Here is a 16,086-nt window from a genome sequence, read left to right as displayed (position 1 = left end):
GCATGCAAAGAGAAGGAGAAAAATTATGCAAAGCCAGATACTTCAATTGTCCACCAGAAGAAAGAGATATAAACCAGGGAGTGTGGCAATAGGACCCAATATCAGTTTATTTCATATAGATCACGACAGTAGCATCAAGATTACAGGGTGGGATAGGACCAAAAAACGCCTTTTTAACATATTCAAGTGTGTATAGTAGCTATACAAAATCAGAATCAAGTATTGAATTTGTAAATATGAGAAAACAGAAGAAGGAAACACCAAATAACACAGTTTAAGAAAGGTTTAGGAGGTAAACCCCCCAAATCTGTAACTCTACAAAAAATATAAGAAAATTTTTAGGGAGAAAAAGATTGGTTTGGCCACTTTAAGAAGAGGTACTGAAAGAAATGAAGCAAATATTTTAATGAAATGAAATTAATAAGGAAAAAAACAATAAAATATAAAAAGGTAGTGCAGAAGGAAATTCTTGTCCAAGTAATAGACTCCTAAAAACATGAAGCAAATACATTTCAATTACTACAAGTCAAGAAATATTATGACAAAGTCAAAAGTAGAAGAAAATGTCAGACAGTTCTCAAAATCAAGAGACTTCAAGAATAGAGACAATTTAAAAATCATTAGATGTCCTGAAAACCATGACCAAACATTAAACCTGAATTCCATTCTTCATTAAATCACAAATTTGAAACTGCCCAAATCTACCACATATAAAGGAGAAATTAAAAAGAAATCACCCTCCTTAAAGAAACCCATATTAAAATATCCAGGAAATTTTGTAGGTCAAAATTCAGAGCTTCCAAGTTAAAAAAATGCTCCAAGAAGGTAGAAAGAATAAGTACCATGGCAAAAACTAGGCATGGACCCACATTTAGCACCACAAACTAAGATAAGATCAAAATGGGTCCAAGATTTAGGCATAAAGAAAGAAATCATAAATAAATTGGAGGAACATAGGATGGTTTACCTCTCAGACTTGTGGAGGAGGAAGGAGTTTGTGTCCAAGGGAGAACTAGAGACCATTATTGATCACAAAATAGAACATTTTGATTACACCAAATTAAAAAGTTTCTGCACAAACAACTAATGCAAACAAGATTATAAGAGAAGTAACAAATTGGGAAAACATTTTTACAGTTAAAGGTTCTGATAAAGGCCTCATCTCCAAAATATTCAGAGAATTGACTTTAATCTATAAGAAATCAAGCCATTCTCCAATTGATAAATGGTCAAAGGATATGAACAGACAATTTTCAGATGATGAAATTAAAACTATTTCCACTCATATGAAAGTGTTCCAAATCACTATTGATCAGAGAAATGCAAATTAAGACAACTCTGAGATATCATTACACACCTGTCAGATTGGCTAAGATGACAGGAACAAATAATGATGAATGTTGGTGGGGCTGTGGGAAAACTGGGACACTGATGCATTGTTGGTGGAGTTGTGAAAGAATCCAACCATTCTGGAGAACAATCTGGAATTATGCCCAAAATGTTATCAAAACTGTGCATACCCTTTGACCCAGCTGCACTACTACTGGGCTTATATCCCATGGAAATACTAAAAAAAGGGAAAGGGACCTGTATGTGCCAAAATGTTTGTGGCAGCCTTTTTTGTAGTGGCTAGAAACTGGAAAATGAATGGATGCCCATCAATTGGAGAATGGTTGGGTAAATTATGGTATATGAATGTTATGGAATATTATTGTTTTGTAAGAAATGACCAGCAGGAGGAATACAGAGAGGCTTGGAGAGACTTACATCAACTGATACTAAGTGAAATGAGCAGAACTAGGAGATCATTATACACTTCAACAATGATACTGTATGAGGATGTATTCTGATGGAAGTGGATATCTTCAACATAGAGAAAAGCTAATCCAGTTCCAATTGATCAGTGATGGACAGAATCAGCTACATCCAGAAAAGGAACACTGGGAAATGAGTGTAAACTGTGAGCATTGTTTTTTTGTTTTGTTTTGTTTTGTTTTGTTTCTATTCCCAGATTATTTTTACTTTGAGAATACAATCCTTCCTTTGCATCAACAATAACAACAAAATTCGGTTCTGCACATATATATTGCACCTAGGATATACTATAAGATATTTAATATGTATGGGAATGCCTGCCATCTAGGGGAGGGGGTGGAGGGAAGGAGGGGAAAAACTCGGAACAGAAGGGAGTACAAGGAATAATGTTGTTTAAAAAAAATTACCTATGCATATGTACTGTCAAAGAAAATGTTATAATTATAAAAATTAATAAAAAATAAAATTAAAAAAGAAAAAAAAAGAATAAGTACCAAGAAACCACATAAACAGGGTAATATATAAGTTGACAGCAACTTCTGTAAAGAACAGAAAATCCTAGAAAATAATATTCTAAAAGAAAAAAGATAAAGGTTTACAATCAGAAATAATTTATCCTAAAAAAAAAAAAACATAAATTCTGTAGTATTTTTCATATAATGGGAAACTTTGAATAATTCCTAATGAAAAGTAAAGAACTAAATAAAAACTTTGAAATGGAAAAAAGGGAGTCAAGAGAAACCTTGAACAGTAAATATATTTGAGCAACTATAAGGGAGTAAGTCATGAACAAGTACTTATATTTTAATTAGGTTAGATGAAGCCTTATTGTCTTTAAGAATCACAAAGAGAATTTAGGAAAAACAAGCAAAGGACATGATATGTTTTTGTTGTTTTCATCTGGTTTTAAAAGGAAGAAACTAGGAGGGGGAATATACTAGAAAAAAATGAGAAAGAAGAGAGAACTTAATTTGTATAAATGAGTTATCAGAATAAAAACAGGCAAAAAGGAAGAAGAGATAAATCAGGAAAAGGAAGCCTAAATACAAACAGTATAGAAATAGAATAATTCAGCAGGAATACATGTGAGAAGAAGGAAATATAAAGCAGACTATAAATGAGAACGAGAAATTGAAATTACAAAATCTCAAATTTAATTTCCCTAGATTAGCCATAAGGAGTGATTAAAAAATATAGACAAAATATAAAAAATAGAAATTAAGGTTTGGCTTTGGTGAAAAGAAAAAAGGTAATTCAATTCAATTGTAGATTACATCAGATTCCTTCTATTTCTACACACACACACACAAACACACACATTTCTTTGTAAAAAAATTTCTGGGAGAGAACAAAAAAAGGAGTATAAGATATTTGGTTTTAATTTTCTTTATTATTTCTGGTTTACTAGCAATGGTGGTCATGAATGAAGACAGTTAACTCAAATAGAAAAAAGGTTAACAAAACAGAAAACCAAAATCCAACAATGTGTCATTTACAAGAAACACATATGAAACAAAGACTAACGTTGTCAAAATAGTAGAGCCAAATATATTATACTTCAGAGAATTTTTTTTTAAAGCAAGAATATCAATCATGATCCAAAAATAAATAGATATAGTGAACTTTAGGGAAACTTAAATGAACCATAGAAAACAAATGATATCAACACTTCAATCAATCAAAAATATTTGTTAATCACTGGCACTTTATATATTATAATAATTATATTTGCTATGTTATTCTACATAAATTCACTAATCATAGAGTCTAAGTCCTTGAAGCAAAATCAGTGGAATTAAAGGAAGAGATAGTTTGGAAAAGATCTGGACAAATCTAACAAAAAAAAATAAGTAAGAAAAAATAGCTAAGTAATTGAATAGATTTTTTAAAAGTTAGATATGTTAGCTCTGTGATGGTTATAAAAAAGAAAGCAATATACATATTCTTAGTAATGTATGATACTTTAAAAATAATAATCATGTATTGGGCAAAAAAAAAAACCCTCAAAAACCAAGTTAAAAAAATTCTAAACATTCTTCTCAGACCACAATATAATAAAAATGATTGCCAACAAAGAGCCTCTTTAGAAATAATTCAACTATAAATGAAACTAAATAATTTTATCCTAAAGTATTTATGAGTTAAAAAAAAAAATAACAAAATCATATGGAAACTTTTGAGATGTCACCAGAGCAGAGCTTAAGTAAAATTATATAATATAAGCAATTTTATATTTCATACATAAACAATACAAAACAGTAGAAAAGCCATGAAACACCAATTTCCATTTAAACATAAAATATGCATTATGAAAATCAGAAAACAAAACAAAAAAGCTTATTAAATTGATAAATAAAATCAGGAACTACTTTTTGAGAAAAACTAAGGAAAAGATAAACTTTCTAATCTGAAAAAAAAATACAACAAAGTTGCCAATATCAAAGATAAAAAGGAGAACTAAAAAGAGGAAATAAAGCAAATTATTAGAAATTTTTAAATTTGATTTAATTTGATTTTAATTTAATTTAATTTGATTTAAATTAAATAGATGAATATTTAGAAAAATATAAAATATTCAGGTCCAAACAAAAATAGAGAATTTTGATAATTAGATCTTAAAATTGAATAAGCTATATGTAATTCAAAATACAAAAAATAAGTTTACATATGAATTTAATCAAAGATCAACTTTACATAAATTATTTGTAAAATTTGGAAATATGGCATTGTTAGTTGTTTATTTTAATGTCAACTAGGGTATATTACATCACAATTGAGTTTTATTCTTATTGGGTGAATGTTTTGCTTACACACACTTTATGTTAATTTAGGTTAACCATATGACCACATTGGCTGGCACAAGATTTACTAATCCTTTTTATTATGATTTAGTCAAACTTTCATTTAAGGCTCAATGCTAATCACTGCTTTTACAGAATGCCTTCTATGAGATAAATATGGTCCTGAAACTTAAACCAAGGTGAAAGAGAAAAATAAAGTTGTAGACAAATATCTCTAATTAATATTGAAACAAAAATATTGACTAAAATTTCAGCAAAGCCATAATAATTTATTGAAAAAATTATATATTTTGACTCAGTCAAATTTATACCAGAAATGCAATGAAGGATCCACACTAACAGAACTATAAACATAATAGAACATATTCATAATAATAAAATATCAAAGAATTCAATAAATGCAGAAAAACTGTTAACAAAATATAAACCCCTTGTACATTAATTTTAAAAAACACTAAAAAAAGACAAAATGGACTTTTTCTTACTCTGATAATTTTTTATCTAAAACCAATAATGTCATTTAGATAAGGGAAAAACATTAAAAGTCTTTCCAATAAGATCATGATATATTAAGGTTGTCCATTGTCACAACTATGATTTGATATAGCTAGTATATATCTGTATATTTTGATATTTTTCTTGAAATAGCAATAAAAATTAAGCAAGACATAAGGGAATAATCACAAGCAAAGAAGAAACATAGTTATGCTTTTTGAAGACAATATGATTACTTAGCAAACCCTAAGAAATCAACTAAACAAAATTTTATAAATTTCACAAATAGTGAACTTTCTTTCTGTTCATTATCATACACAAAAAAACAACAGAAAATAACATAAAAGATTCCATTCAAAATAACTGAATTTATTATACACACAAACATATATTCATGTATTTATATGGAACAGAAATCTCTTTACCAAGGAATTATATGAATCCAATTATAAGTCATTTTTAAAGAAATATGGCAGACTAAAATAATTATAGAATCAATTACTCATGAATTGGCAATGCAATCATAATAAAATGGAAGTACTACCTAAATTAATTTGTAGAATTAATTTGTAGATTTAGTGCTATTACAGTCAAATAACCAAATGATTTATAATTTAATTTTATAAAACAATTTATCTAGAATAACAAAAGGTGAAAAATCTCAAGGAAAATAATGAAAAAAGTAGGAAAAATGGAGCCTGGAGTACCCAAAATCAAATGACAATACAAAGCAGCAATCATCATAATTATTTTTAATAGTTAAAAAAAATGTACAAGTTGACCAATAGAAGAAAAATCACATACATGGGATTCAGAAAGAATTGTATGTGGTGGGAACAGCTAGGTAGCACAGTGGATAAAGCATCAGTTCTGAAGTCAGGAGGACCTGAGTTCAAATCTGGCCTCACACACCCTGAGCAAGTCACTTAAGCCCAATTGCTTCAGGGAAAAAATAATTGAACATAGTAACAGTGTTACACAAATCTATTCAGATTAGAATTCAATATCTGACCAAAAAAATGGGAAAATTACAAAATATTCTAGGACAAATTAAGTCTAGATCAACAGTTTTTACCATATACTACAATAAACTCTCAATGGATATATGACACTGAAAGAAAAGATTATATCATAAATAAATTAGAGGAAATGGGAAGGAAGTATCTTTTATAACTACAGAAACTTTTCATTACTTAAAATTGAAAATAGTTTTAAAGAAACAAAATGTAGGCTGAAGGAAAAATGTTGCAGCAAATTTCACTGATAACAATCTAATATTTAGGATATAAATTTATAAGGATAAGAGTTATTCCCCCAAAATAACTGTTCAAATGTTATAACTAAGTATTTATTGAGGCCCAAATATATAACCTATCAACAATCATATGGGAAAAATATTATCCAGCTTCCTAATAAAAGAAATGGATGAATTCAGATCTCTGTTTGAGACACACATTCACATACGTATTTCTAGATAATTGACATGGCCAATGGGGCAATTTGTTTTTTTTTTTGACTGATCTGTCTTCATAACAGGAATTCCTTTACCAAAGAATTATATGAATACAATTACAAATCACATTTAAAGAAATAAGGAAGACAAATAATTGGGTAGGAATCAGTTGCTCATGATTTGACCATGGTATCATAAAAACAGTTTTGTTTTTCTTGCTTTCTCAATGAGTAAGTGGGAAGTGAGACTGGATAAGAAAAGATGGACATTTGTTTAGAAATAAAATAAAATTTAATTTAAAATATATCAACAATGAAGTTCTACCTCTCATACATTAGATTGGCAAAGGAAACAAATTAACAATTGTTAGATACTGAGCTATGAATTAGATCAACAATTATGGAAAGTAATTTTGGGAATTATATTACCAAAAGTCACTAAACTGTATTAAATATGGCTTTTGACATTATAATATCAGCAGGTATATTTTTCTCTTTCCTAACCACATAATAAAAATGATTTTTTAAAAAAGAGAGAAGTACCCATGTCTTCAAAAATATTCATAACAACACTATTGTAGTAAAGAGCTAGAAACCGCTATAGCCATTCCTTCAATTTAGGGAGTTTATGATCAGTGTGCTTTAAGTAATCTTAACTCATACTATGGCAGAGAGAAAAGGAAGTTTGTAACTGGACTCAAACTATTTAGAAGTTTTTTTGGGAAGCTTTTTTATAACTCAAAGATAAACCATAACTCACTGCTCAGTGGGATCTGATGTTTAAAAACTATCAAAGGACTCTACCGTAAAATTATGCCAAATTTGTAAAAAACAAAACAAAACAAAAAAAAAAACTGTCTCGACATAAAATGTTACTAGAGAAAATTAAGGTTCCAACTCAATGAGTGATATTTTTCTTTGGAAAAATAGGTCTGTTCATAGACCCTGGTATTGTATACCAAAGTATTATATACCTAAGGATTTTGCCCAAAGGAAACTTGCCCAAGATAATCAGGAATGAAGAATCTTGTTCTTAATGAGTTTCACATATATAGTTCTAAAGTATTTTCCTGCTTCTTACCTCCTCCAACACACACACACACACACACACACACACACACACACACACACAAACTTTAAACTTACAACACTTGATTATCAGTTTCCTTTGGTCTTAAGTTTCTCAACCATCGATTTTAATCTTGCCTTATTGTGTTTGTTTCAACAAGGACCCTTCTTCTCCAGGATTCATATCATCAATTGATTCAGCTCAGACTCATTCAAGCATTTTGGGGGAAGAGAGAGACAGTATAATCACTCCGTACCATCTTCTATATTCTTATTATGGAAACTGCTTCCCATTGTCATAGTTGCAGCTGTCATTCAATGGTTCACAGGAACTATTCAATATAGTATAAAATGGAATTATCTCACACTATCAACTAGAGTCCTACTAAGTGATACTTAACATTATCTTCATAATGATGACTGAGCTTTTCAAGTTCCTTGAGTTCCTTGTGAATTAATGATACATTAATATTTAAAATCTCAAATTTAAGGAGTTACCTTTAATAATGAAATCCCAGAATCAGCCCTTATCCATCTAATGCTCAGTTTGGTTCACAGCTACTATACAATGAACTTTTTTTTTCTTTTTAAGCATTTTTATCTAAGAAGCACATAAATGAAGTGAATTAAAACTACTGCTCAAATAAAAATCAGAAAGTATTTGAGATAGAAGAAGATGACTCAATACTCTCATTTTATAAATCCAGAAGGTACTTACCTCTTCTGACGAAAAGATGGTTTATTTTGCAATCAGACTCTTGATATTCAATATCAAAAAGCAAAAAGGAATTTTTTCCTTTTTTTTAATTCCAAATATCTCATTTCATCCTTAACTAGAATGTACCTTTTCATTACCTGAACTTTTTTCAAGTGCTTCCACAAGTGAATTAGTCTTCAACTTCATAGGTACAGACTAGCACTTTGGGGATTATATTATAATTTCTAGCAGCAAGGTGTAGCTTTAGAGTAAATGGTGCTATAATTCTAAAGATACTTTTATTCTGAAGTTTTTGATTACCAATGTACCTAATCTAGATTTAGACTTTAACATTTTTAATGGATAATCTTGATCTATACATAAAAAGGCTTTAAGAAAAGCTGCACTGGGGAATTGGGAGACAAAGAGGAGATAAATATTAAGTATCCCTATCTCTCAGACACCCATTCATTATTTAAAGTTTGAAACTATGGAAAGTAAATGTGATACAGCTTTCTAGATTTCTAGACACCTGGGTACTGTTATTCATATTTAGACTTGAAGTTTAAAAAGGTTGGTGGAAAAGCAGGTAACCCGGCTAAAAATATAACTAATGGAGTTCTTATAATAAACCTATAGTTTTAAAGAAAGGGGAAACACTTAACCATGTGCCATTTTGCTAATGGATCAAACCAACTAAACAACTAATATATTTTAATGCAGCCTGTAATTATAAGATATACCAAAAAATCCAAATTCCACATCAGTGAATTGATAAATAAGGAAACATTTCAGAGCTTCCCCCTTCCTATTATAAATATAACTCTGTTATCTTTAACAGTATTGAATCTCTAAGTTATAACCTATAAAGACTGCCTATGTAATCAAGTAAATGTGAGTGGCTTAGTTATAGCACCTAGATAGCCAGTAAATTTCATGGTGCAGAAAAGAAAAGGAATACAAAATAAAATGTGGTGCTTCTACAATACTAAAAAGACCGATTCTAGTACAAATGAACCACAAAAAAAAAAAAATCCTAAAAAGAAACAAGATTCTACAAATCTTTTACACAAAAGTATAATTTTATTTTAATAAAATAAATTTGATTATAATATGTAACATAATAGAGAGTAAGATTTAAAGAAATATAACATATAAGTATGTAATACAGCTTCCTAACTTTGATTTTTCTCAATTACTACTTAAACACTGACTTTCTATCTTCAATTTTTCCACTTTCTATCACTCACAATGTATCCAATTTTCCAGATCTTGAAATCTCCAAGTATTATTCTCCTAACACTAAAACAGAATTTATCCCTTTATTAGACATGTTTATTTATGTATTCAGAAAATTCCTCTTCCAAAAAGTTGTTATTGGTGTAAAAGTTATCTTGTATTGGGTTATATTAAATTTATCATTAAAATAGTTTGACTCTCCTACTTTCTTTTAGGTATCAATTGATTTGGGAGCCAAGATGGTGGAGAAGCCAGACACAACTTTCTAAACTCTCTCTTACCCTCACTACCAACTATTAATTCAGCCTCAAAAATAGCACTTGACTGGTAAAACCTACAAAGATTAGAAGTACAACAACTTTCCAGCCAAAGGGAATCTGGAATTTCGTCAGAAAAGGTCTGTCCTGAGGTGTGGGGGAAAAAGACTGGAGGCAGACAGTGATAGAACTAGGCTAGCATATTGTGCAAATTGGGCTGGGGAGGCCTCTGGGGTTAGAAAGCTACAGAGACAGACAACTCTGGAAAAGGCTGATTGCTCTACTCTGCTTGCAAAACAGCAGATCATCAGCCCAAAGCCACTTTAAAAAACACCAGAAACTATAGTCTTCCTATAGCTACCCCAAACTGGAAGTGACTCAGCAAAGATTACAGCACAGCTGTGCAGCCATCTTCTGTTGTATGGGGCTTTTCCTTGGAGCAGTTAAGAACATGCACTGCAAGGGGACACAGTGCATGTTTGCACAGTGTGGGGCTTGGCCTCAGGCAGTAGAACTTCCACAGCAGCAAAACTTCTGCAGCAGCAAAACTTCTGCAGCAGTGACTGTGCTTCCCAGAGACACTTCTGGTCTATGAACTGGGGCTATTCGCTGGTCAGCTACTAATATCCACAGCCCCACAGGGGGCTTTAGCCTGGGGCTGTGACACTTTCACTGTTCAGCCCCTAGCTTCAGGGCAGTCGCTAGGCCACACAATGGGAGTTCTTCACTGGGCACTTCCGCAGCCCAGCCCATGCTAACCAGCTCTAAATTACTTCTGGTGGGGGAGGGGAGAAACTCTCTCCCAGAGCACCCTCCTATCTTTGCAGCCCATTCATAAGACAGCTGCCATCCATATACCTATCCCTGTTCTGCATAGGAAGCTAGTAACCTCCTTGCCCTGAAGGCAGACCCTACAGGTTTTTAAAAATGAGTGAAAAAATGAAGAGAACGATTGATAGCTTCTATACAGAAAGAAAGCAGGTTTGCAACCGTGAGGACACTAATAGAAAACAGTCTCCAGATAATACCCTGAAGGGTAATGTTACCTGACCCCCATCACATAACTCTCTCTCCTTAAACAGACTATCAAAAACCTCAAAAGAGAGTTACAAGAAAAATGGGGAAAGGAAAGAGAAGCTATGCAAGAGAGTAACAATGTCCTGAAATTTGAATTGGAAAAGATAAAGAAGCCACAAGAAGTTCAGGGAAACAAAATTTGTGAATTGGAAAAGTTTAAAAAATCCCTGGAAAGTAGGATTTGTGAAATGCAAAAGATAAAGAATAACCAAAAAAGTAGGAATTGTGAATTGGAAAGAGAAAATAACTCAGTAAAATAATAATAATAATAATTAGTGAAATGGAAAAAAATTTCATGGAGCAAAACAACTCACTTAAAAACTTAATTGGACATATACAAAAAGAAGTAAAAAAAGCAAATGAAGAAAATAGGTCATTAAAAATCAGGACTGAACAAATAGAAATGAATGGTTCATTGAGCCACCAACATTCAGTCAAGCAAAACTAAAAAAATGAAAAACTGCAGAAAAACGTCAAATATTTACTTGGAAAATCAACACCCTGAAAAATAGATCTAGGAGAGATGATCTGAGAATTATTGGACTTCCCAAAAATTATGATGAAAAAAGAGCCTAGATTTTATTTTATAGGAAATCATCAAAGAGAACTGTCTAGAGGTAATAGAACCAGAAGGCAAAATAGGCATTGGAAGAATTCATCAAACACCTTCTGAAAAAGACCCTTAAAAAAAAAAAAACTCCATGGAATATTGTGGCCAAACTTCAAAACTATCAGACAAAGGAAAAAATATTGCAAGCAGCCAGGAAAAAACAATTCAAATACCAAGGTGCCACAATAAGTGTCACTTAGATCTGGCTGCCTCTACATTAAAGAATCGAAGGGCCTGGAATCTGATATTCTGAAAGGCAAAAGAACTTGGAATGCAACCAAGAATAAACTACCCAGCTAAGTTGAGCATTTTCTTCCATGGAAGAACATGGACATTTAATGAAACAGATGAATTCCATTTGTTTCTAAGGAAAAAACAAGATCTAAACAAAAAAGTTGATCTCCAAACACAGGACTCAAGAGAAGCAGAAAAAAGGTAAAAGGAACTCTTGAGAACTATATTTCTGTTATGCATATACAGAAAGTCCATACGTATAATTTGATTTTACTGATATAACATAAAAAAGGGAAGTAGAAAGTAAAGTAAAGGAAAGTAGAAGTAAAGAGGATAGTGTTAGAAAATGGGAAAAGGGGAGATGAAAAGAGGGAAACTACATCCCAGGAAGAGGCAAAGAAAACTTATCATATCTGAGGGAATTTAGAGAGGGGGAGGAAGATTGTGTGAATCGTACTCTCATCAGAACTGGCTCTAAAAGAAAATAATTGACATATTTGTTTTACAAAGAATTCCCTCTCACCTCATTAAAAAGGGGGAGAGGAAAAGGGAAAAGGAAAAGAGTAACAAGGGAAAGGTCCAAGAAAGGGAAAGGGATTTAAAAGGAGGGAGGGGAGGGATACTAAAAAGGGAGGGCTGTGTTTTGCAAGTGGGGCCCATAAGTTTAATACGGTGAAAGGAGTTCAGGGGGAGCAAGGGGAAAAAAAGCATAATCTTGGGATAATATGATGGTAGGAAATGCAGAATTAGTAATTTTAACTGTAAATGTGAATGGGATGAAATCTCCCATTAAGCAAGGCAGATAGCAGACTGAATCAAAAGTCAGAAACTTACAATATGTTGTTTACAGGAAACCCATTTAAAGCAGGGAGATACAAATAGTGTAATTTTAGTAAAAGGCTGGAGCAGAATCTATTATGCTTCAAGTGAAGTCAAAAAAGCAGGGGTAGCCATTCTTATCTCAGATCAAGCAAAAACAAAAATTGATCTAATTAAAAGAGATAAGGAAGGAAACTATATCTTGCTAAAGGGTAGCATAGACAATGAAGTCATATCAACACGAAACATATGTACATCAAGTGGTATAGCATCTAACTTCCTAAAGGAGAAGTTAAGAGACTTGCAAGAAGAAATAGACAGCTCAACCTTGCACTCTCAGAATTAGAAAATCAAACCACAAAACAAATAAGAAAGAAATTAAAGAGATAAATAAAATATTAGAAAAATTAGGTATGAAAAATCTTTGGAGAAAACTGAATGGTGACAGAAAGGAGCATACTTTCTTCTCAGCAGTTCATGGAACCTATACAAAAATTGACCATATATTGGGACACAAAGATCTCAAAATTAAATGCAGGAAGGCAGAAATAATAAATGCTTTCTTTTCAGATCACTATCCAATAAAAACTACATTCAACAAAAAGTTAGGGATAAATAGACCAAAAAGTAATTGGAAACTAAATAATCTCACCTTAAAGAATGATTGGGTGAAACAGCAAATTATAGAAACAATAATTTCACTCAAGATAATGGCAACAATGAGACATCATACCAAAATTTGTGATCTATCTGACTATGGTCAATGCTCAGAAATTTGTGGTTCTAATCACACCTTCATGCCTATTGTATTAGAAATATCCATCCTTAAGTATTTTGAAAACTGATCACACAAAATACAAACCTCTTTGTGAATTTAATATAGAACTTAAGTATTATTAGAGCTTAGCATCTCATCAAAGCCTATGCCACAATTAGACACTTCAACTTGACTATAGCTAAAGCGGTAATAAGGAGAAATTTTATATCTCTAGAGGCTTAATTGAATAAAATAGAGAAAGAGAAGATCAATGAATTGGGCTTGCAACTTAAAAAGCAAAAAAAGACCAAATTAAAAACCCCAAATCAAATACTAAACTTGAAATTCTAAAATTAAAAGAAGAAATTAATAATATTGAAAGTAAAAAAATATTGAATTAATAAATAAAATTAAAATAATAAAATTTTAAAAATAAGAGTTGGTTTTATGAAAAAAAAACAATCAATAGATAAACCTTTGGTAAATCTGATCAGAAAAAGGAAAGAGGAAAATCAAATTGATGTCTAAAAAAAGGAAAGAGGGAACTTTCCACCAATGAAGAGGAAATTAGAGCAATAATAAGGAAGTACTTTGTCCAACTTTATGCCAATAAATTTGATAATCTAAGTGAAATGGATGACTGCCTCCAAAAATATAGGCTTTCCAGATTAACAGAGGAGGAAGCAAATTGCTTAAATAGTCCCATTTCAGAAAAAAGAAATAGAACAAGATATTAATCATCTCCCCAAGAAAAAATCCCCAGGACCAGATGGATTTACATGTGAATTCTACCAAACATGTAAAGAACAATTAGCCCCAAAAGTTATATAAACTATTTGAAAAAATAGGGAATGAAGGAGTCCTACCAAACTTCTTTTATGACACAGACATAGCACTGATACCTAAACCAGGTAGGTTGAAAATGGAGAAAGAAAACTATAGACCAATCTACTTAATGAATACTGAAGCTAAAATCTTAAAGAAGATATTAGCAAAAAGACTATGGAAAATCATCCCCAAGATAATATACCATGATCAAGTAGGATTTATACCAGGAATGCAGGGCTGGTTCAATATTAGGAAAACTATTAATATAATTGACCATATTAATAATCAAATTAACAAAAACCATAGGATCATTTCAATAGATTCAGAAAAAGCATTTGACAAAATCCAACATTCATTCCTACTAAAAACACTTGTGAGTATAGGAATAAAAGGACTATTCCTTCATTTTAAATTTAAAACTGTCAGTAAGCATCATAGGTAATGGGGACAAACTGGAACCTTTCCAATAAGAAAGAAGTGAAACAAGGTTGCCCACTATCACTATTACTATTCAATATTGTATTAGAAATGCCCAGCCTTTAAGATGACAGGAACAAATAATGATGAATGTTGGAGGGGATGTGGGGAAACTGGGACACTAATACATTGCTGGTGGAGTTGCGAAAGAATCCAGCCATTCTGGAGAGCAATCTGGAATTATGCCCAAAAAGTTATCAAACTGTGCATACCCTTTGACCCAGCAGCGCTACTACTGGGATTATATCCCAAAGAAATACTAAAGAACGGAAAGAGACATATATGTGCCAAAATGTTTGTGGCAGCTCTTTTTGTTGTAGCTAGAAACTGGAAGATGAATGGATGTCCATCAGTTGGAGAATGGTTGGGTAAATTATGGTATATGAAGGTTATGGAATATTATTGCTCTGTAAGAAATGACCAGCAGGAGGAATACAGAGAGGCCTGGAGAGACTTAAATCAACTGATGCTGAGTGAAATGAGCAGAACCAGAAGATCACTGTACACTTCAACAACAATACTGTATGAGGATGTATTCTGATGGAAGTGGAAATCTTCAACATAAAGAAGATCCAACTCACTTCCAGTTGATCAATGATGGACAGAGGTAGCTACACCCAGAGAAGAAACACTGGGAAGTGAATGTAATTGTTAGCACTAATATCTGTCTGCCCAGGTTGCATGTACCTTCGGATTCTAATGTTTATTGTGCAACAAGAAAATGATATTCACACACATGTATTGTACCTAGACTATATTGTAACACATTAAAATGTATGGGATTGCCTGTCATCGGGGGGAGGGAGTGGAGGGAGGGGGGGATAATTTGGAAAAATGAATACAAGGGATAATATTATAAAAAATATATATATAATAAAAAATTAAAAAAAAAAAAAGAAATGTCCAGCCTTGGCAATAAGAGTCTAGAAAGAGATTAAAGGAATTAGAGTAGGTAATGAGGAAATCAAACTATCACTCTTAGCAAATGATATGATGGTATACTTAGAGAACCCCAGAGATTCTAATAAAAAGTTATTAGAAATAATTCACAACTTTAGCAAAGGTGCAGGATACAAAATAAATCCACATACATCCTCAGCATTTTTATGCATAACCAACAAAATCCAACAGCAAGAGATACAAAGAGAAATTCCATTCAAAACAACTGTCGAGAGTATAAAATATTTGGGAATCTACCCACATTTAATACCACATACTAAGAGAAGATCTAAATGGGTCCAAGATTTAGGCATAAAGAATGAAATCATAAATAAATTAGAGGAACATAGGATATTTTACCTCTCAGACTTGTGGAGGAGGAAGGTATTTGTGTCCAAAGGAGAACTAGAGACCATTATTGATCACAAAATAGAAAATTTTGATTACACCAAATTAAAAAGTTTCTGCACAAACAAAACTAATGCAAACAAGATTAGAAGGGAAGTAACAAATTGGGAAAA

At 31.7% G+C, this 16,086-nt stretch overlaps 1 protein-coding gene across 1 annotated transcript in view; it reads right to left on the bottom strand.

The window, feature by feature from the left end:
- Positions 1-16,086, bottom strand: part of LOC141543968 (uncharacterized) — a 277,613-nt gene that overhangs the window by 185,505 nt on the left and 76,022 nt on the right. The window lies entirely within an intron of this gene.

This window comes from Sminthopsis crassicaudata, chromosome 5 (genome assembly GCF_048593235.1).
Source record: "Sminthopsis crassicaudata isolate SCR6 chromosome 5, ASM4859323v1, whole genome shotgun sequence".
Lineage (NCBI taxonomy): Eukaryota > Metazoa > Chordata > Mammalia > Dasyuromorphia > Dasyuridae > Sminthopsis > Sminthopsis crassicaudata.
The sequence above is the reverse complement of the archived record's forward strand: the minus strand, read 5'-3'. Positions and strand labels throughout refer to the sequence as shown.